The sequence below is a fragment of the Neopsephotus bourkii genome, unplaced genomic scaffold (assembly GCF_033783945.1).
Source record: "Neopsephotus bourkii isolate Nb327-2 ecotype Australia unplaced genomic scaffold, CSIRO-AGI_Nbou_v1 NB_272, whole genome shotgun sequence".
Classification (NCBI taxonomy): domain Eukaryota; kingdom Metazoa; phylum Chordata; class Aves; order Psittaciformes; family Psittacidae; genus Neopsephotus; species Neopsephotus bourkii.
In genome coordinates, this window is record NW_026900781.1 from 3,585,443 (window position 1) to 3,609,641 (window position 24,199).

The window sequence follows — 24,199 nt, forward strand, 5'->3', positions numbered from 1 at the left end:
GCTTTCTTGCTGGCCCCTTTAGGCACTGGAAGCTTATCTAAGGTCTCCCTGAAGCCTTTTCTCCAGGCTGAACAGCCCCAACTCTCTCAGCCTACCTTCATAGAAGAGGTGCTCCAACCCTCTGAGCATCATTGTGGCTCTCCTCTGGACTCACTCCAACAGCCTGTACACAGAGGGATTAGATGAGCTGCTTGAATCTCCTGAGTCTCACAAAAGGAAGGGGGAACCATGCAGGAATGGCTGGCTCTTGGGCCTCTCAGAGGAAAGGGGAGAGAGGTGGGGAAAGCAAAGACCCCACCAATCAGTCAGTAATTTCCTCTGGCTGACAATATACAACTTTCTTATAAATCCATCTTCTGCAGGACAGGACAGTAATCTGAAACAGCTAAAATCTATGTGCGGCACTCAGGTCACAAGCAAGGTTGAGATACCTAGGTAGTATCAGTCACACAATTACCCATGGAGAGGAAGCAGCCAGGAAGAAGATGAGAAGTACCAACAGTTTTTTTATAACAACAGGGTACAAATAGCCATATATCTTGAGCAAAATAACATCTCACTTCTTCCAAGAAGTTGAACTATAATATCAGCTGCCAAACTACAATGTTTAAAGTATTGTTTTAGCATGAGGCATAATCTTGCAGCCAGCGTTGCTTCTGTGCTGCTTCTGAAAAGGTTTTGGTTGCTCTGCCTGTATGTACAGAGAAGCTCAGGTGGACCTTGTTTGAGCAACGACAGGACTGAAAAAACCTGTGGCAAAACTTGTATGAAGTACAGGTCTGTGTTGATCACCTCCTGTGGAAGTAACAGAATTAATTACTGAGCTACTCATGGCCTTTGAACCTCAAAGGTTATGTTCTGAACAAGAATACACCCTGCCACTGAAGTTCACTGAAGTGCAGATGCTGAAACTATAAGGCTAATTCCCTTCCTTAAGAGGGAACAGAAACACCCTGATGGCACCTGGTGAACATTAAAACCAGCTTTGGTTTCAAAGTCAAAAGCCCTTGGGAAAAAAAGGGGTCACATTTGTAAGGTCACTCTTTGCTCTACAAACATTGCTTTCCTCCTTTCTTTATGTTTTCATTAACACTATCAAGCCTGACAAATAGTTTTCTTCTCTTTTCTTCTCCCTCACTCCCCACCCCACTTCACTTCTCCTGCCATCTGTACCAGTTGTTCCACTCACACAGTGTGAAAACCTGATTAGGAGAGCACGTTCATTTGTATGATAAAATAGCAAAACAGAGCTGGTAAAGCCAAGAGTGTTGCGATCCCTCCATGACCATGACATGGCTATTCTCCTGTGCTTCAGCCTCTGGATCAGCATCCGTGCAATATTATCGAAGGACATGGAAACCAGCTCCTGAACCTTAAAGCAGGGCCACCACTATCCGTGTGGCTCCTGACCATGAAACAAGCTGGGAACAACTTCTGTAGGAAAGGCAAAAAAAAAAGGTAACACTGAAGCAGCTGATCTAGTTTGTTTTCAAGAAAGGCTATTGGTAAAAAAAAAGAAAAGGGGTGTGGTGAGGGAAGAGGAGACTTTTCCCTGCAGGAAGATTCTTCTCAACTCTTTGGTGGTGATGAGTTTACATCCTAAAGCAGAAAGACTCAGATCCCTTTTGCAGGAGTTGCACCTGCAAGAAGTTATGTAACATAGCTAAAGATGGTCTCATTATCTACGTAAACTAATTCGATTATACACTTGCTAAGTCATCACCTTTCATCACCAAACAGAACAGTGTTTCAAAGCTGGAAATATCTTTTAAGAGTCAGGACTGCTTTACTGCATCTGAGAACTGTGCACAGCAAAACTGAAGCCACCTCCTTTCCTGGGTTATAAGCACCTCTGCCTATTGTTATCTGTAGGTGAAACAGAGCAGCATGAACACAGTTGGCATGGCAATATAATGGGAATATGTTCCCAACTAGGCCCTAACCCTATAATTTCTACATGCCTGTGAATACACTGAATCAGGAAGGCTCCAATATTTTAGTGGATGAAAAAGTGCCTTTTTTTTTTTTTCTTAGAAAGGATTTCTGTAACTATTAACACCACTTTTTTTGAGCATGTTTTTTTTTTGCTTACATGTAAAGATAAAATAATTGGATAAGCCATTTCATTTAAAAGTTAAATTATCTGAATTTCTTCATACACTTGTTATATAGAAATATAATTATTCCATTCCTGGAGCTATTGAACACCCCCAAATGGTGGAGACATCACACTGCCACCTAAGATCATGTCTAGGAGTGGAGGCACCTACCCACTATCATATAACCCAAGAATAACTTGTTCCAGTATTCTACATTCATGTAGCAAAATAAATATATGTACACATATATTCGGGCAGAAGCTGACACAAAATTCCTCTCTCACATGTACTCATACAACCCAGAGCCACTCTGCTGAATTACCAGGGGCAAATTAAGACAGTGATGCCTTTCCACACTTGCCTGGGCACAGAGGGACAGAGTTTATCCCACACTCCATTACAGAGGACCTGAAAAAAGCCAACAGCTCCCCTTGGGATGCACAGAGTACTTTCATTTCATAGAGTTTATTTACAGATAAGTGTTGGTATACTGCAAACTCTAACACATCAAAATAAAGAGGTTTGGGTAGACTGTGTTTATTCTGGGTTCAACTTTCAAGGAAAGAAAACAAGGTACAGTAATCATGCTTAAAAAGAAAAAAAAAAAAAAGAGACAACACTACTAAATGGACATGAAAGCAGTAGTTTTGCAAGAACTTTTCCCTACAGCATAGCATCTGTCTGTGCTTCAAGAACTCCCCATTTCTTGGGTCATAACTGATACAGCCAGCTTTGCTTTTGCTGGATACAGCCTTGGACTTCCCTTCCTCCTTTATAATACTTGTAATTACTTGACAATTTTAAAAGCATAAGAGTAGGCAGGGAGTTTTGTACAGACATCTTCAATTTTTTGCACAACTATTCTTTTCACTCTTCTTTCACTCCACTCTACCCCAGAGCATCTGTGAGAAGAAAGGATGTGCACTGGTGGTCTGAGTCTAGAGCTGTATGGTTTGCATCAGACTGTAATTTACTTTGGGGGTAGACCTGTTGTGCACAGAACATGCACTGTGAGCTGGTGGGTGCCCCATGGTAACGTGACATTCATCTGATGTCATTGTGAGCTCAGACACCTGCTCCAACGGTGAGAAGAGTTGAGGGTTTTCCCTGATTGATGTGCAACTGCTTCATGGGGCTGTGTGGGTGAAGGATGTGGGCAGGCCCTGGCAGCGCACCGACCTGAACTTCCCCCTGACACTGCACAAGAAGTCAGACCAAGACTCATACCTGCCCACCCACACAAAACAGCAGATATAAAACCACATGACCTTAAAAACCAGGACATGAGCAAAGAGAGGGAAACAGCTCTCCCCTTTTCTTTCCTTTCTCCAACACCACAAATAAAGTCATGCAGGAAAATACCAGCATAAAAACAGAGGTCTAGCTGTACCTCTACTGAAGCTATGTTGACTCAAGACTGTTACTTCTGTTTGTATGAAAGATTCAAGTTTTTTTTAAGAAAGTATATGCAAAATACAGAAAGACCAACTTCTTAAGTCTACAAAAACAATGACTCCTACCACATATGCTCATCTATCTCCTGAGAGGAAATTCACTGCTCAGAAACCTGATATTCCACATGCTCTAATTAAGGAAAAAGGAAATAGCTTTCACAGTCTCTTACACAAGGGCCAACGAACATAAGTCAGTCACCTAAAACCATGAAAATACTTTGAAAAGAAGTAAAACAAACATTCTGCTAATTTCCCAGGTGTATATCCAGTAATGTTTCTGATATAAAAGGCAGTAGGTTAGGAAAGAGGAAAAAGAATTTAATTATGTGGGAGACATAACTTTATAATCCATCCTCGACCCATTTTATGCATTTGTGATGGAGCAATTTGCTCTGAGCTGCTTTAGCAGGGCTACCAGGGTGGCACAAATTGGACAGTGCCACATCTCAGAAAGCTATTTTCTAAGAAGCATTATAGTTCTCCAGTCACACTTTTTCTGCAGCACCTATTAAATGTTTAGTTAAAGTTAGGAAGAATCAAGTCAGGAAGTCTTCATCCACCTCATGAAGATTCAGACAGAAAACATTCCCCCTGCAAGCATTTAGGAAACTCCAAGCCTTCTCTTACATTATTTTTGACTAGCACTTTTTTATTTCTTCCTTGATAGAAATGTGATAACTCATCACTGTCACTAAACTGGTTGGAAGCAGGTGGAATAACACAGTACTTTGTGAACAGATCTAGCCTCTTCCATCTTGTTTTACAAATACAAGACAATTTCAAAAATACCAAATGCTGATTTCTTTCTTGAGTGTGTTTTTTTGGGAAGGTACTTTTTACTGGGAAGGTACTAAAAAATTCTGCTGAAATACACTGATATGAAAAGACTTTACTGCTATATGGACTATGCTATATACCAGGACAAAGCAAAGAACTTTAAATCTTTATGGTTGCTTCCAAACAATACCTTCAAATAAATCATATTTTTTTACCTTTATGCACCTTACACCGTTCACAGAAAAATAGTAATTATGTCTGATACAAAAATTACAGTAAGAATAAATCAATAATCATATTATTATCAGTGATAAACCTCAAATTTTATACCGCACCTTTTCATCCCTAGAACTCAATGTACCTTGCTTGTTGTCCTGCATGTAGTTCTGGTACACTCAACATAAGAAGGACATGGAACTATTGGAGCAAGTCCAGAGAAGGGACACAAGGAAGTCAAGCATAAGGGGGCTGGTGTACCTCCCACACAAAGACAGGCTAGGAACATTGAAGTTGTCCAGCCTGGAGCAGAGAAGGCTCCTTGGAGACATCATAGCAGCCTTCCAGTATTTGAAAGGGGCCTACAAGGATGCTGGAGAGGGACTCATCGTTAGGGACTGTAGCAATAGAACAAGTGTGAAAGGGTTTAAAACTTAAACAGGGTAAGTTCAGATTAAATATAAGGAAGAAGTTCTTTACTGTGAAGGAGGTGAGGCACTGGAATGGGTTGCCCAAAGAAGTTGTGAATGCTCCATCCCTGGCGGTGTTCAAACCAGGTTGAACAGAGCCTTGGGCGGCATGGTCTAGTGTGAAGTGTCCCTGCCCATGATAGGGGGGTTGAAAATAGATACTCTTAAGGTCCTTTCCAACCCTAACTATTCTATGATCATCCCTATTTCACAAATACAGGACCTCAGGGACTTTGAGGTGCAGTTACTTTCTTAAGGCCATACAACATGCCATTGACAGACCCGAGGACACAGCTCAGGCTCTGCACGCCTACCAGATGACAGGCAGCAAAACTAGATACCTAGGAGGTTTTTTTCATTTTTTTAATTTCCACCTGTGTCTCCATTTATTTTGATCTGCCTCATTCAGCATTTAGCATAGCACTGCTTTAAATCCTAGCCTTCCAGGAATACAACTGGCTTTTCTCTGGAACTGCCCTGCTTCCTACAAGACTGAGCTACTACATGTACAAAACCACTCACAACCTCAATTTGAATCGTAAAGGTCAGACAACCCCTCCCCCCTTCCCCAAGTACCAGTAGAGTGCATATTTGGAATCATTAGATGAAAAATTACTTGAAAACACGGGATACAGGCCTGTCTTCCCCTGGCAGGGTGAAAATATTACCTATGATTGCAGTTTCTCCTCTTGGTCAGATTGCATGAACATTGTTTTGAGAATTAAAAGCTCCCAGCCATGGGATCCATGACTGTCATCCCACCATGATCACAGCTACAAAAGTGACATTTTCTAAATAACTTTTATTTGTTGTGTATCCATTCTCCCTCTTTAGAAAGCAGCATCTTTACCTCTCTCACCTAATCTACTAAACACAACCTTAGCACCTACTATAGACAGCAAACAGAAAAAAAAAATAAAAAAAAAAATAGTCAAACCGCAGTTACATATTTCAGGAAGGAAAAAAGCCCACAGTGATCACTTAATGGGCAGATAATATCAACAGAAATATCACAGCCATCTTACTTCCTACCACCTTCATTTCATCTTGAATACCTGGCACTGCCAGAACTCCCTTTAAAAGAGCAGAGATTTCCCTGCTAACCACAGCTGTCAAAAACTTGAGCCAACTAGTCAAACACAGCTGGATGGTTTATAATGATTATAATAACTCCAGCACCTTTAGCTACCAGCTACACATCTGTTCACTCCAGAGGTACCTCCACAAATGGAAAAGCTGTACCTCCCTCTACCAGAATAGCCAGCTGTAATCTGGCTGAAGCAAGCAAGAAGCATCATCCCCTACCCTCACAAAAAAGGTCTGTATATTGCAGCACTAACAGGATTTTTACGTTATACATTGTAGTGTCTTTTTCTTGTCCTGACAAAGACTCCCATGCCAGACAGCAGCTCCCAAATTTCAGTGCACTATCCAGTACAGGATGAACAAGTGGGTGTAGTAATCATTCCCTGACAGCTTGCCTACCTGTACATAATGTTTTTCTGAGCCAGGTGTTTTCCTTCACATGAAAAAAAGCCATCAAGCAGGAGATGAGCAAACACTGTGGTGTTTTACCTTGTGGCTAATAGCAGAAGGGTTTTCTGCAGTTGGGAATTCAAGGCAAAGGATCTGAGAAGCAGGAGATCTTTTAAATCTTCTCTGCCTATCAAGTTTGCTGAACTTCCATTTTTGAGATGAAATGTAAAGGCAGTTTCCTCACCTATTCCTCTACTGAAAGAAAGATCAACCAACTCAAGCTCCTGGGGAAGTTCAATAACTAGTACTTTGGAAGTACTCCTCTAAAGTGTTATCATCTCTTTTCTGATAATTAACACAAGAAATCAGTTATAAGCATTTTCAGACTCAGAAAGAAGTATCAGTTATTCAGACACGAACATGCAATTACTGGTGGAAGGACAATACAACACCATGTCATTTGTCTTGCTAAGCAGAAGCCAAACCGAGGGGATGAAATCAAGCACATAGTCAGATTTCAAGCTCATCTTCCTGTTCATGTCTTCGCACAGTCCCAAAGGCACCAACTAAATCAGAAACTCCATGGAGCTGACAGAATAGGATCACTTCCTCTCCAAAATGAGTTTAATTCACATGAAAAATTTAAGCAAAGTATCTTGAACTCACAGGAGGAAAGTTGCTCCGTCAGGACTACACTACCCTTTCTGGTTTTAATTTTACTTAAAACAATTTATTAATTTGATTTAAAACAAGCATAGAAACTTGGTAAGAGTGGATGCAACAGCACTAAATGGGATACTATTCAAAACCAGCAAATGGAAATACATTTTAAAGAGAAAAAAAAGAAAACACCACACAAAACACCCAAACCTCTCCTGTATTTAGCTTAATGCAATGTATGAAGAGTTCAAGTTACAACAATTAACTACTACTATTTTCTTTTTTAAAGCTATACCTTGTAATTAACTCTCAGGCAAATCATCAATCTCCACAGTGCTCAATTTTCTGTCCTCAAGATATTTACGGCAAAAATAAGCCCTGTGAGGCCCCACGACGAAGGAACATCCAAGCACAGGTGTGTCTATGGATATTTGTCTATTTTCTTTCAACATTTCCACCCTGTGGCTGCTTATCTAGACCTCGCTCTCCTTTGCACGTTAATTTCTGTTTGTTGCTCTGTTCAGCAGTGAGAAAGGGAAGCACACACACACTCATGTTACAGTCCTCTGGACCACTCCTAGTAGCTGTGCTTTGACTCAACAAATTTCAGGAAAGTCAGCACTGAGAAGAAATGTGCAACTTCCTAGCCACACTGCTCTGGAAGGAAATGAGCTGTGCTCTATAGGGAAAAGGAAATTGCTTTGGAAGTCTAGACCGAACCCTTCCTTCCTTTTCCATTCCTCCTCTGGTTTCCCCTTAAATATATTTAAGACAAAACAAAAGGAAGGTGAAGAATGACAAGGAATGATGGGGCAGAGTTTCCATCTCTGTGTGTAATAAAAACACAGCTGGATGTGGACTTACACTCTGGCAAAACATCAGCTAGAGGAAAGGGAGGAGAGACACAGGACTACAGAAGTGCCTTAGAGACAAGGATGTTGGCAGCATTTAGTGTAGCAATGGAATCAGGAACATGGTGAAAGGCAAGATACTGCAGGCAGCCCCTTTGATCCTCCTATCAGGCTGGATTTGTTTTTAGAATGCAGTAGCACAGCTGTGAATCTAGGTGCCTAGAACTGAACCAGTAAAAAGGAAAATCCTGCAAGGTACTTAGTAAAATTGTGCCAGTTTGAAATTATGCCCAAACTGAAGACACAGTAAAAAAAGAACAAGAATGCTGTGAAATAGGATTGGAACAATCAAATGAACACAGGTGAATTTTAGGAGAAACCCACAGAGATTCTGTGAACTAAGATGGAGGAGAAACAGGTAAGACAGATAACCAGCATGACCTGAATTTGACAGGGGACCCTAACAATGAAAATAATGGAATTAGGAGAAAAAAAAAAAATCTATATCTAGACAGATAAATCCCAAAATATCTCCAGGTAGCTTAATACTACTTGATTCAACTGGGGATCAGATAATACAAGACTAAGCTAAGAGATGTTTCCCAATTCAAGGAGCAAAAGAGGAACCAAGGGAATGGATGAAGTTGCTGAGGAAAAATTGGGGGGGGCGGGGGGGGAAGGAGAAGGAAGGATGTCAGAATATAGATTTAAAAATCTTAAAGATTATGTCAGAGGAATCGTTAAATTGGCAGGAGGACCATGGGAAGCATGGAGAAGAGGGAGAAAAGCAAGAAAATACACATGCATGTGTGCATTTAAACTAAACAACAGTATGGACAAGCACCAAGCCTTGCTGACTTGCTTTATTCCCTGTATAAATGAAAGGATATATTTTGTTTGAGTTTGTTTGGTTTTGATAAGGAGCAACAAAAGGGGAAAGGGTGTGAAACCAATCAGTCATAACTGATTCTTTGTACGCATCTTGGGAATTTTGCGTGTTCTGATTACTTTTAATTCCTGCTGCAGAAAGAGAGTCACTGCAGATTATATCACCTTCCCCCCATAAAGGAAAAGGAAACCAGTTACATCAAGAGAGCAGCAGGGCTGCAAGATCACAACTTTCTGTTACTCAGGGGGCAGAGTTCAGGCAGTGCCATGGTCTGTCTTCTCACAGAGATGCAAACCAATACACATGGCACTGCTCTCAGTGCCTTCTGTCCCACACCCTAAAAAGAAAAATATTAAAAGGGAACACTTTGAATCACCCTTTAGCCCCTGCTGGCACATGTCACCATAAGTAGCAGGGGAGAGGAAAGGGAAAGAGCAATCAGACAACATATCAGCCAAAAGCTCACAGGGAGGAGTGCTGTGAATGCCTGCTGAAGCCACACTGCTCATATCCTGAGATGATAGTGAACTACACAGTGTGGACACCAGAGCTTAATGTTAGATTTATTCGTTGTTTTGCTTTCCAGTCAAAAGAAAAAGAAAAAGAAAAAAGAAAAAAGAAAAAAAGAAAAGGAAAAGGAAAAAAAAAAAGGAAAAAGGAAAAAAAAAGAGGGTTTAGTTTTGTTTCTGACCAAGTGCAGGAAAGAAGTTTATTCCTTAAGGAAAATTCTCAGGAGTGGGAATGAATGTGAGGATTGTATGTCTGAATTATCCTGTTAATTCCCTAAATCCCACAGCATGTGGGGTTCAGATAATGTTTTCTGCTAGGAAACTTTTCTTTTTTAAAACAATATATATTTATTTTGAAGAAATAAAAAAAAAAATAAACATAAATGTGGTTTAGAGCCCCTCCCTGTCCAAATCACAGCTGTATCCAGAAAGACCAATTTTGTTTTTAAACAGAGTTAGCAAATTGCCTTTAAACTGGTCAATTCCAGTAATCAGCATCAGAGTAATGACAGCCACTCAGTCGGTTTCCTCTTTGCCAGACCAAAAATAACCATTCAGCTAAATTCTTCCCAAAAGTGTTTATTTCGGCTATAGTGAGTGCAGTTAGGTTGCAGACACATCTCTCTTACAGCTGGAAAACATACACCTCTATACATGTCTTTATTTCAACATCCCTCTCTCTATATATATTCAAAGATACCACTAGATATATTAGACATCCTAGGGATTATATCTTCAAAATAACCAAAAGCATCTCCTCATTTTCTTGTTAGGCACAGCAGCAAAAGAATGGATTTCGTCAGACACTGCCTGTCAGTTACAGTCTTTGTGCTGTTTCCAGCATGCTTGTAATTGCGCTACAGGAAAAATGTCCCTTCCTCTTAACAATCATGGAAATCTCTGCTGATCACAGGGACAAATAAATCAATATAAAAGCACCTTTCATATTTATTTGATCCTGATGCAAAGTTTCATCCACCTAAAAAGCATAAAACCATCAACATCTCAATAAATTTTCCGTTAAGTCAAAACACCCCTAGTTAACCAACTTGGAAATGTCAGGCTGTAGACACACAACCTTATACAGTGTACTTACAGCACAGAGATCCTGAGGAGTATGAAGCTTGTATGATGTAGTATTAAGCTTGTTCTGTGCTATCCTTCCAAGGCACCCCATCACCAGATACTGAGGATGTTGCTGACAGCAAAGGCTACACAGCAATATTTGCCTTGACAGCTGGTAGAGTGGTCCGCTTGCATCTCATAGGAGAATAAAGACTTTACCTATAGGAAATATGAACCATAATAATTAAAGACCACTAAAAATACATATATCACACCACCATAGCCACTCGTGTACCACCCCAGTCCTTCCAGTCCTAGAGATAGGAATGACACTTAACACATCAGTTTCATCCCACCATAAACCAGCATTTTTCCCAAAGACTGGAAAGGACATTTATGCCAAGGGTGGGGGCAGGAAAATAACATGGAGTTCACAGATATAAAATAATTGTTTCATAGCTTGTGAAAGAATTGATCTAAGTGAGTCTACTGGAACAGGAACGTTCATTAAAAGGAGTAGATGAAAACAATTTTCCTGCCCATGGTCACTCAGCATGAGATAGTGGCAGGAAATGATGGTGAGTCATCTAAATACAGGATGAGAGCAAAATCTGAAGGATACAAAATGCAAGAGATAAAGGCCAGGTTAAGCTACTGATGAATCCTAATGAAGACACAACCAAAGGGAATTGATCTTTAATCCCCTTGACTCCAAAATATACCACATTTCTTGAATTACATATTTTTAAGTTAGATTTAAAAATATAACAAGAGACCAAACATTTTCATTTGTTACCATTCCTGTTGTAAAAATGGAGAACACAGCCATGTGATTTTAATGCAAATGAGTCAATATTGTGACTGTTGTTCCATCTATAGAACTGCATTTGAGCAGGTGTGTATGTGTGAGCACACACATAGTATAAACCAATTCATTCCATACATGCACAAAATATGCAAGTTTTGTTTCAGACCTAAGAATGGGCTTGTGCTTACAAAAGATATTTTTCTCCATTAATTCATCTAATAGAAGACATTTCCTCTCCAATCCATAGTGTTACACACGCTATCTACATTCTAGCACCATTTACGTACATACAACACGTACTTAGTCTCCCCTCCTTTAATTGCTTGACCTACATCAATGGACACACACTGCCAACTAATAAAGTACCCAAACTTAAAAAAATAAAATAAAATACTGAGTAAGGTTTTTCTTACTAATACGCATGCCTTCCTAGGCTGTACTTTAATATATATATATGTATATATTCCCTAAAAATAGAAGGGCATTCTTTATGTTTTGTACATAAGCAAAGGGTAAAACCTTCACACTGCTAGCCTTTACAGCCACATAATGTACACTTTAGTGTCATAAAGCAGCAATAAAATATTTTAGAGATAGCCATAAAACTGTAATCCAAGTTCAATCTTTTGAAAAGCTCGGCTTCACCTCAGCTGTTAAGGTCTGAGCAGGATTATTTATATTTGATCAGTGACAAAATTCACATGTGGTCCAAACTGTTCCAAAGTTAGCTTGTTTTCTGATGCTGCCTCCAACTTCAGGCTCACCCCTGTGTCTCAGAGGGGATGGGCATTTTGCTGTGGATGCTTTTATCTAAAGAAGTTTGCCTCACTGAACCCATAATGCTTCATCTGAAATACACGGAAATTTGGGACAAAGCTTAGAAAGGCAGGACTCTCACTGAACTTTTGTGTGGCTTTCTGGTGGGCTGTAAGACTGGAATCTGGGGGCTGACCTTGTAGCAGAGTTTGACCCAGCTCTCTAGATTTCATTGCTTCCAGCACCTGCATCCCTGCGGTGTTCAAGCATTACACCAACTAAATCCAAAATTTCTCTAACATATCTGACACACAGCAATCTAAGAAGCATCAGAGCCTTACCCCAGAACAGATCTAGTGAATCTGAGAGTGAAAACCGGAGACAGACCCCTGGGCTCTGATGCCTGCTTTACCATTTGGGCTACCAGAGGCCACTACCCCACTCCCAGAGGCCGTCAGAGCAAACGATGCCAGCCGTATGGGGATGTGTGACATCCCAGCACTTTGATGAGAGGTCCTATGCCCACCTTGAAGGCTGTGACTGAATTCCAGCTACTTCTAGACGGTCTCTGTGTACAAGGAACACATTGAGTTTGGCTACCTAGGTTTTAAGTTTCAGGTCAAAAAGTAAATAAAAAACAAATAACACTTCTAATTCAGACTGAAAAAAAAACCTTAAAAACATACAAGCAAGGTATCTTAGATACCACAAAACTTATCTCAGCTTGTTCTCTAACAGAACAGAGTAAGAGGAAGATTGAAACTGTTCATTGCATGGTTCACCGACTGATCACTTACAACAAATTGCGTTTAAAGATTATTTGGGGTTTGAGTCTACAGTGTTGCAGTCAGCTGCAGTTTTGCACTGTATTAGTGGGAATGTAAGCTCAGATATGATAGAAGATGAAGCAGTGAGCTATCACAGTTCAATATACTATTACAGAAAATGCCAAGTTTAGCTCTCATAGCCAGGTGTTTAGACCCACAGTGGTTACGCTTAGAAGTAACTCTCACTCGGTGAGAGAATAGCTTTGATTCCACTGTTAACCCACTGAACTGGATCAAAGACATTTTCCTACTAAATACTGGAATGATTTATCAGTAGGGCATTACAATAAGCAAGTTGATATAAGCACAAAACAAGCGTGGGAAACTGCACATCTTGTTACATAAAATACCAAGGAAAAAACTTTGATTTTGATTCTAATACATCTTTACTTGACCACAGGAAGCAAGCTACAAAATATCACCTTGTACACTGAGAAATATTACAGTCAGGAGGTGTATAACAATTCAATTACTCTTATTGCTTCTTCCTACAAAGAATAAACCCATTTCTGGGGTGATTTTGAGTTGCCTTTATTTTTTTTGGCGGGGGGCTGGGAGAGCATGGATACTGTTGGGGTTTGGTTGGTTGGTTTTTTAACTCCAGTTCGAAAAAACTACAGTTGTGTAATTTATTTTAATTTATTTATGTTAAGGTTATGAAAATGTAAACAGTCTGCTAGAATTTCTTTGACTAGACAAGCATCAGTGATGACCAGGGAACAGACTTTAGAAGTCTTTCCTACATGCGTCACAGTAACGTGATTTGGTTTTGGTTTTCAGTTGTAAGTTATATTCAGCTTGGAAATCAGCAAAGTCAGTATTTCAGGATATTCAAGATTCCAGGAAACCTCTAAGAACGGTAACATGTCAGGCCCTGATTTGGGAATGCTCTTGCCTGTTTAACCTCAAGCGCAAGACCTCACATCTTTATTACACCAAACTTTAATCAAGCATTTAACTTTGAACATATATTGAAGTGCTTTGCTGAATCAGGAAGGATCTGGACGTTTTTAAAGAGCAGCATTGTTAATTGACTGCAAAGATGTTATATCCTGCAACTAGGCTCCTAATGAGCCATGCCTGCTGGCAAGCAGCTCTAGTAACACACAGCAGACAGCTGGTCTTCTGCGGCAGGGCACATGGACTGCTGCATTACCCATGGAATAAGCCCCCCCAACAAATACTGCAGTAGAGGTTGCTTCTTGCTCCAAATGTACCAATTCCTGTGCATACCAGGCTGCTAGTGACTTTTATCTTACTTTTCTTTTCTCTTTTTCTTTTCTGTTTTTTTTTTTTTTTTTTAACCCTCTTCGTTTTAGGGTTGTCTATAAACTAATACTGAAGTGATTTACTTAAATGATAAGTTTTATGGTGGAAGAATATACAAGGCCATAAAATGTCTTTTACAGCTGCTTAAGCAGCGAAACAAAGCTGAGACATTCGATACCTGCAGAGGGATTGTTGGCAAGGATATTCTAATGCAGTGAACATTCACATAATAAAAGAAGATAAAAAAATTCAGACACTATGATTGTTTCCTTCATGCTGTTTCATCTTTTGGAGCTGCATGGAACTGCATGGAACTGCAGACAGTTTCTGCAGAAGCTGATACCAAGGACGTGTAGTTTGAGTACTAACTGAACAAAGAAAAGTTTTCAAAAGTGTAGATCTGTTTGAGGGTAAGTAAATAATTGATCAAAGCCACATGTTTAGTGGAAAAGGAATGCTACAATTAGGAAATGCATTTCCAAGTCACCTTACTATCTTCAGCAGCCTAACCTTGTAATGCTGAAGAGATTACACTTTTCCATGATGTAGGCATATGCAAATCATTTGACTTCAGAGAATTCAAAGCCTCTATAACAGCTCTAAATTTGTCCCAAGTGTTCAGTTACCCATTTTGGGCATGCAAATATTACTGTGCAACATTACAGATATTACTCTGAGAAGCAAAACTGTCTGCTTCAAAAAAGACATGGTGCCAATAAAGACTTTGATGGTGTCTGTCAAGGGAATATTTGCTATTTGTAGGCTGTGATTGAATGAAATTCTTTTCAGACACTGCTGTATTACAGTACCTTAAAGTAAAAGAATCTTGAAATAAATGCAGCTCCTTTAGGTTACTTCAGCTTAAAATCACATTTCTTACACACTTTTCCTTGAATAAAAAGCAAAATCAGAGGAATTTAAGCAATCCTCCATATGATTTTAACTGTAGCAAGATTGATTTATCACCACTATTCCTTCTGCTCTTTCCTAAAATTTTTCATACAACTTTCTCAGGTCAGATTTTTACTGTGTGCACTCTCTCTCCATATGCTGTACTCTGCTTTTATACAGTATCAAACAACATGGGCTCCACTTTCAGCTGGAACTTTTATATACAGTTGTCATACAAATGAAAGAAAATATTTTAGCAGTTTAAGCTGGTTATTACTTCTTCTGCCCTAGCTAACATTCCTGCTTATTTTGCATGGGTAATTGGTCTATAGGTTCTGGTTACAAATTCTTACACAATATAGATAAAATGTAAAGGATAGTTAAAAAAAAAAAAAGTCTGGGCATGCACTGTGTGGAAATACTTTTCCAAAGTGTTCTGAAAACCGTGGATCAAATTCTGGAGTCTCCATTTTTAATAATTCTTAACATACCTCTGGTGCACAAGGTTAGCTTCAACCCTTTCAGCTGTAAATTAGTCAGACTTCAACGCAAACTGTACCATTTTAACATGCTCTGTGTTAGCTTAATTGTGACATCTTGAATAAGGCCATTGCTGTTTAGAATAATTTCTGTTCAAAAAAAAAACTTCTACAAAATCAGAACTAATTAGGACACATCAGAAGACTGTAATATTTGACATGGTATTCTTTTGTCCTTTTACAGAATGGAGTTACTTTGGGTGCATTGGCAGAATCAAATAACACATGACAAGGTGACACATGTTCTCTTGGTGTCACTTTATTTAAACCTGTAAATCAAGTTTCTTGTTCTTAATGATTTTAAGTAGTATTTTACACTACAGAATGACAGTGTAGCGTTCTGGTTCTTCAACCATCTCCCATGTCCTGTAAATGACATCTAAAGGATGAAAAGAGTGTCAGCTCTTCTATCACCACAATATTTGGATTTCTACTCGCACATTCAAACAAATTTTGAGAGCCTGAGTTTAAACCAAGCCTGAGTACTTGTGGTTTTCTTAGACAACTAACTTCCCAGACTTTCAGTTTGCAAAAGTCATCAGAACATTAATAATTCTTCTCCCTTGAACCACAGATACTCTTTTCCCATTTATTCGTCTTCCTGTAAACACATTTTTTTGTTTCAACACAAAGCAGTTGCATCCTACACATCTAATCAGCATGACCACAGTACTTTAAAATCGCCTTTAATCAGAACTGTAGTGTCCAGACTATTCCTATATGCAACTACCACAAGTATGTACCCACGGAGGCATCTTTGCCTTTTTAAGTTTCAGTGGGGGAGCCTGCATTTTTCACTCATCCTTTTCTACTTAGCAATGAATAATTTATCGCTATAAATTTAACCTTCAAAGATACTCAATACCTAAGACTTGGAAACAATAGACATAGATGAGGCATGCTAGAAGTTTCTACCATGACAATGCTTACATCACACCCCTATTTAAAAATGATCCCCAAGCTTATCATATTCCACTTCTTCCTTTGACCAGGAAGATCCAAATCTGGGGTAACATGCCTGATTCGAACACATTTAAAAGCATCTGATCTTTTTTGCTATTGCTTGTTTTAGGCCTCAGATAAATTCTTCCCACCTTGATTCTTTCCCAGTTATTTTCTACTCCCCTCAGCTCCTTCCTGGCTGATTATTTTTCCTGTCACTGAGACTTCAGTGGATTTTGTGCACAGAAATGGATTTAAACACAGAAGTACTTGGGGGTGGAGGGAGTGTCACAAAGAGATGATTGTGAAGACACCAGTATTTCAAGCAAGACTTTTTTTGTTTCCTCTTTTTTCCCCTCTACAGTGGACCCTGTAAAACAAGCGGCTCTTTTCTCCCTCACCCAGTCTGTGCTTGTGCTGCTCTTGCTCTTGACATTACTGTGAGTCTCATGACTTGAAGACACAGTTCCCAAAGAGAAATGCTCAAGTGAGAATGTCATGACCAGTTGACCACAAATGCTACCATTATTCATGTTAGGGTGAATTATTCCTGCCCACCATGGATCACATCATTATGCAAAGGCATGAGCTAAGAATATGGGGAAAGACTGGCAGAAGGCCTCTTTCAGAGCCATGCCAAATTTTACCAATTCATGTCATGAACAAAGCATGTCTATCAAGGTAATCTTTTTATATTGCAAGTACTTTAATGCTAAAAGGAGTCCTGGTGTTTATTTCTGAACTTCAGTGCACACATTTCCTTGGCTTACATTTTCAGAAGAGGGGACTAGGTACTATAACAACAACAACATAAAAAGAGATTTGAGCTCAATTTTTTCCATAGCTTCATTCACCACTGCGGTCATTTCTCTTGGCAGTGACATTTTAAAAGCTGCAAGAAAAGACCAGAAACAAGGTTGACTTTCAGACTATTTCTTTTCTTTAAAACTTGAATGTTGTCAGCCTCATGTTTAGAGGGAGTATTTAATCTTTGTCAGTCTTTTTTTTTTTCTTCCCCTAGGACTTATACAGGAAAATAAGCTTACAATTCAGAAAAAGATATACATTAACAAAACACATAAGGAAAAGCCTCAAGGGAAGACTTTGTGCCAGTTATAGGGGAGACTAATCAAAGAGAAAATGACAGCAACTCATTTTTAGGGCACCACCCCATGAAGACCCAGTTAGAAATTGCACACGTACATGACAATAAGCCACATGAAGCTTGAATATCCTGGAGCCTGACCCACACAGTATTACAGTTTAGTGATTTCATGGCAATGATCTCACCCTGCTGCCTGGGATCAGGGGTTGGGGGGAGGATAATTATGGGTAGCTTTGACATAAACACACAACCAGGAATCTTGCAGGACTGTCATCACCCTAGTATTACCATTACTGACACAACTGAGGGCAAGCAGAAGAGACACGAAGGGGTACAGCAAGGTACATGTGTCAATGCTGCATCCATATCAGAAGCATCCAAGGATGCTGATATAAAGGAGTAGCATGTATCTTATTTCTCACAGAGGTAAAGGATTTAAAATGACACTGCCAGAGATCCCAGTTATGAGCATGACCATGAGCACCTTATACCTGACTTCAAACAGACCGAGCACAAAGCCTTGTGAAAACATCAGTTTCCTTGCCGAAGAACAGCACAAGCAGCACAAGCTTCACTTGTCCCATTTCTGCTTCCATGATTTGTGTCCTTTACATATCCCCCAGAGGAAAAGGCCTGGAGCAGGGTTGCTGGAGGGAAACATACAGCAAGGATGCAGCAGCAGCCACAGAGCAGCACCCCAGCCAGCTCAGGGCTTCACCTTGCACTGGCGCTCAAGTTTCCTTTGGCAAGTTGTTAAACAACTGCCTGACTACAGCTAGCCCCACTCAGGGATAAAGTTTAAGTGTGCTAGTGCAGGTCCCAGATTTGAAAGTGTTTTTATATAATACAATGTATCTGAAATTTACAGCACTTTGAGATTAAGTACATGTAGTTACAGATAAATACCAACTCCCAGAGAAGTGGCTTAGTGCTCAAAATATTTTGACTCTATGACACACTGCCCACAAGCTCCACAGGTTGCTTGGAAGACAGAAGGAAGAGAAACAAATGCATAGCAAAGATTTTCTTAATGTGTCCATCTTACCAGTCAGTTTGCTTCAATTCAGCAACCTCAAGAAAGATGGCAGGAGGTAGGGAGAGTAAGAAGTACCTTTAAAAGTGCACTGATTTGGCGTATTATCCATGGTTTGTACCATATTCAGATTTCTAGTCCTTTAGCTGTGCTAACCTTTCGCCAGTTAAACACACTCAGCACTACCCCCAACAAAGAAACCAGACCTTTTTATAGCAGCTGTAAATGTGATTTGCCTCCTTCATATGAAGGCAATATTTGAGGGCCAGAGGGCTCTCCCAGCTGCACTGCATCTCAGCACACACAGAGGTCTCAGAGAGGGAGTGGGGGAAAGGAGAGGGGGGACAGAAAGCAATAGTCACTCTACGTAACCTGGGCACACAAGACATTAACAATTATGCACACCATGAATGTAGGCTGCCTACACAGCATGCCTGGAAATTAATGTTTTAGGATAACGAAAGGCCACATTGTTATGAGGTTGTCTAAAGGCCACCCACTGGTCTAACAAATAAGGGGCTTAGGGAAAGATGGAAGAAGTTGCTTATGCCAAAGGAAAGGAAAAACATGTTTTGGAGAAGAAAAAAGCCAACCGTGTCTCCTCCCATTCCATTATTCTTTTGCCCTCCTGCTCTGCTGCAAAGAAAAAGCTTCACATTTGGTAAACCTGCTATAATATTCCTACCAGGAAGGGAAGGACAAGTACAGTGGAATTCCATTTACCCCAAAGGCTGGATTTTATTTCACATCTCTTGAGCTTGATTTTTTTTCCCGTAAGCTTTGAACATTTTAGCTTTTATTAAGAAAAAAAGAAACGTTATAGGAAAAACTATAGAAATTTTTTCCAGGTTTAATCTCTATGTCAAAGATCTCCACCCTCTGTGCTTCAGGCCCTGCTCCTTCAGTGTGTGCCTCACTCACCCAGAGATCCTGCATAGCGACCCACTGAGACCCAGGGTGATGGAATAAGAAATGACCCAAGAACCTCCCACTAATATTACAGTCATTACTCATTTGCACTATTGTTCTGAGATCAAAAAAGGAAAATTATCTAACTACAGCAAAACAGTAATATCTGGGAGTAGGGCAAAATGGTTGATGGTTCATGCTTTCTTGGCAGTTTCACTCCCTGTGCACTTTGTCTCCTTTTTCTCTTCTGCAAGCCACCATCCCTTTTCTCACTACCTCCCTCTTAGGAGAGCTTGAAAAAGACCTGAGGGCAGCACACAGCAGATGCCAGCGCATGACCTCCATCCATCCATAGCCAGGCATGATGTGGGAATGAGGTTTGGTGCTGGTTTCCATGGCAATGCAACCACACAGTAAGTGCACATACCATATATGGTTTTTTCACAGAAATACACAAAACAATAGAGCTGAGCTTAGGACATAAAGGTAAGCTTAAGGCACAGGAGTTACCACTGCTGTGTAAAGGCAGTTACTTTTAATGTTTTCCTATGGCTAGCTTTTATTCCTGCAACAATCTATCCTGTCTAAGCAAGCATTGAAGATTACCAGTTTCAACAGCTGATACATATATGTAAGGTCTATAGAGTATAGTTGCACATACAAACACACAAGACAGACAATTTATATATAGTCAAACAGTACTTCCAGTGACCCCTCTTTACCCTCTCATGTCTAAGAGTTTCTTAAGGGCTTTCCTCAGAACCACAAAGCCAGAGCTTTAATTCCTGACCGATTTCCTAAGCTCAGCGAAAGCCAGAACAGATGTATGCTCACCACAGAAACATCCTGTGATTTTGTAAAGTAATTTGAAAAAAAATGTATATAAAATCTGACCTTGCAAGGCTAAGCACTCTGAAAGCTCTTGGATCAAAAGTCATTAGGAAAAAAAAAATAGTTTGTTTTAATGTTTTCCTTTTAAAAAGAAAGTGATTTTTGTAGATGAAAGCGCTTAATGGTTTGAACAAAAATCTAAGGCTGTCAAACCTCCAGCATGGGCATAGTATCTGATAGCTACTCATTTCCTAAGCTCATAGAAGGGCAGAAAACCAACAGTGCACTGTCCCTCAGTTCCACCACTTCCCTGCCTCACTCCTGCGGAGAGCTAGCCATGTTCCTCAAACAGCTAAAAAGGCACAGCTGTTCTCAATGGGCTTGAGACATCTTTTGGAGGCAAGCAGGGCTTTCCAAATTTAGGGCATGTCGTACTTTGTACAAAAGCTTGTGATCCTGTATTCTGCACAGAAAGTTGCTGTTCTTCAAGTCCCATTTTTGGGCTGGCCATTGCAGACTGCCCCAGGATCCGGTAAAGAACTGATACATTTTCTTGAGTACTAAAAAAATGTTCCTGTCTTACCAATACTGGACCCTAAAGGCCCTCTGCCAGAGCTGAATATCTTACTCAAGACTGCAACTAACAAACATTTTTCAGGGCTTTTTAGCATTCTCATGTAACTGTCTTTCACAAATGCCAGACATCAAAAACTAGTGTTGCCTGACGAGCCATAATTGACACAATGACAACCAAGTATCTCATATCATCATATAATCTTTTTTTAAGCAGTGTGGCAACCTTTCCAGCTATCCACACTTCCTTTAAACATTTCACTTTAAATGCAATGAAATGAACTTTATAATTGGCAGTTTAGTATAATGAAGCACTTGCAAGAGCTATAATGTCTTTTTCTCATTTTGCTCCTAATCGGCATCCACAATTTGCACTTAATTCAGATTATCAGCGTATCACTACTATAAAGGGGAGAAAACTGCATCGTTTGACTGTAAAAGGAAAGGTTAATAATACTGCTCAAACCCTAGCAGATAAAATATGAATGCACAAAATACAGTAATCAATAAATTTTACACCTAGGGTGAGAAAGTGGACATGAACGTAGGGAAAGTTTTCAGAAACCTCCCTCTCTTCCTTTCACGAACTGTACTGCAAAGCATGCCAAACCCCCAAAAAAATTCCCACTTTGGGAGAGGGGGGAAGTAAACCACATGCCTTCCATAAATAGTGCTCTCCTCCCTTAAATAAACTTTGTGCACTCAGCCTGTGACTATGTTACAGTTTAAATATTTTGCTAACCTTATGCTATATTCTCAAGAAAGCAAAAAACAACACTGAAAAACATCTCCCCCAAAGCATGTTACAGGCGGGTGTGCTTAAAAACTGGCTTTTCATCTGCTTAGAAAGAGGGGTGCCCTTGCTAGGAATGCAGCCTGATTCATCCTAGGTCATCTGGAATGGTTCAGCTCAAAGGTCCCACTGTTTATCCACAGCTAAGAAACTGCCCAGCTACTCTGACTCTATAATGAAGCTGACTTACCCCTGCACAAGGGAAAGAAAGAGAATAGCATCAAAAGAAAGTCTTACTGGGGTTTTAAAATGAGAAATCATCTGAGTAAGCAACTATCTGAGGAAAGAGGAGATTTCTTTGGAGAGATTATACCTTTTAATTGATTAAGGGACATACCTGAAATAATTTGAGTGCAAAGACACAACTCAGCTGAAACAACAGGCTGGTATAGAGCCCCTGATCAGGCTGTTTGGTCACATCTGCGAAAACAAGTGCACTGTGAAAGGCCATGTTCAGTCTGCTACAGAAAAAAGCAGACATCATCTCCCATTAAACTCTACATTGCTCCACAACAGCCACAGAGTGGAGCGAACACCAAAGGATGCTGAAAAAAAATCAGCCCCCACCCAGTCATCCTCTAACTCTGACCTCCAAATGACTGAATTTGCACTTTGCATATATGAATAGACCACACTGAAGCCTACAAATCATATACGTACATATACATGCATACACTCCTCCACTCCATAATCAACAAAACATCAGCCTCTTTTTTAAAACCTTGGCAATGGGGAGATTAAAGTAGGCTAATGGGTAGATTACAACTACACTGAGTCTTTCCATTCAGTATTCTGGGTTGGAGAAAGCAGATTGCGGGCAATACAGTGTAAAAAGACAGAAGCAGACATAATAAGATACGTCACTACAAAAAGGGAAAAACCCATTGCACTTCTGAATGACTAAATTAAAATAAATGGGAATTATCATCTTCTGATCTGTCTGTATGTCAGTTACAGTTATCAACAATCAAGTTTGCTTAAAAATTGTGGTGTTTAAAATAATACTCTCAACTCCTTATTTGTACTGAAGTAGGGTTCAGCCATATAATACACATAGATTGCACCTTCAGTATTTTCCTCCCCAAAAGTAGAGCTCCCTGCAAATACTGCTGGCAAATTATAATTTGCAAGTTGGTCATCCTGGTGTAAGTTCAGGGGGGAACACTGCTCACTAAGCCAAGTGGGGACTCTCTGATAATCTGTTATCACAGTATGCTAGAGATTTGGAAGGGACCTGTGGACACACATAAAGGCAGAAAAATACTTTTATCATAGCTTTATCTTCAATCACACTCTAGTACAATAACTATAATGACCCAAGAACGATAGGAAAAAATATGCAAAAGGTGAAGGAAACTGTTAAAAGTGCAGAGCGCAGACAGAAAACTGCACCAGTGACCTGCCTCTCAATGAGCTATCCCAAATTTCAAATGTCCGGCAGCCTGTCTGGGCTCCAACCAAATTTGTCCTCATAGGTTACCCAGAACAACAACAATTCTCACTTTGCTCTAGTAATGTTTCAAGTAGGGTCACAAATGATGTAAACTCCCTGTACCATCTTCACCAGTATCTCCACACACACACACAAAAAGGGGAAGGAAATCTAAAAACATCACCTAATCAAATAGCTATGTGGAGGCCAGGAATGTGTTTACTTTGCTAGAGCTGACTGTGATCTGAGCTCATTCTTTGCATTTCCAGCCAGAGGTCTGCCCTGGTACCTGCCGCTGCTGCACAAATCTTGCCCAAAGGAAAAGGTATGCCTGGGTTCCTCATTCAAAGGCTCCAGTTGTCCCCTGGGAAATGACCCAAGCCTTCCTTTAAAAAAATAAAAGTCAATGGTTCAGAGCACTCTTGATGCATGTTGCTAAGGCAGACCCAACAGCAGAGCTAGAAGAGCACATTGCATGTCAAATTGTTCGTACATTTTAATTACAGTTTACACAAAATGAAAGGCAGGTTAATAAGCTCAGTTCATAAAAATTAATAACAACTGGCACTTTTGTACAGAAGATCTGGAGACGTAGCCTGCAGAAGGCTGATCAGAAAAATATTTTAACATGCAGAAGTCATTTACAGTCCTCAGCTAGGAAAGAGGAAGGAGCAAAAGGGGGATGAAGAAAGGAAAGAGGGATTTTATTTAATAAAAACTTTTTGAAGAGGAGCATTTCTCATTAAGCCAGTCCCTCTATACCAGAGCAGCAGATTCAAAAGGTTTTCTCCCATGCGGTATTTTTCAAGACCATTGAAAGCACACAACTGCACAGACACAGGAAGCAGAAGAAAACTATTTCGAGCAGCAAAGCTGGAAACACAGACAATAGTTGCCACCTCCAGATAGTGAGAAAGCGTGCTTTCCCGAGGGACCCGTGGCCACCCGTATTTAATGCAGATAAGTGAGAACATGCTCCGCTCTGGCCACTACTGCAGCTGCTCACTTGAAGCACTGGGTGGCCC

General features: G+C 40.1%; 1 protein-coding gene across 5 annotated transcripts in view; it reads right to left on the reverse strand.

The window, feature by feature from the left end:
• LOC133208492 (uncharacterized) overlaps positions 1 to 24,199 on the reverse strand; it is a 276,640-nt gene that overhangs the window by 62,758 nt on the left and 189,683 nt on the right. The window contains exon 1 of one of the 5 annotated variants that reach the window (XR_009724389.1): positions 10,498 to 10,529. The exons of the other annotated variants lie outside the window; for them this stretch is intronic. The gene's annotated coding sequence lies outside the window, so the exon portion shown is untranslated. Of the gene's footprint in view, positions 1 to 10,497; positions 10,530 to 24,199 lie in introns of those variants that run through there. 5 annotated transcript variants of the gene reach the window in all.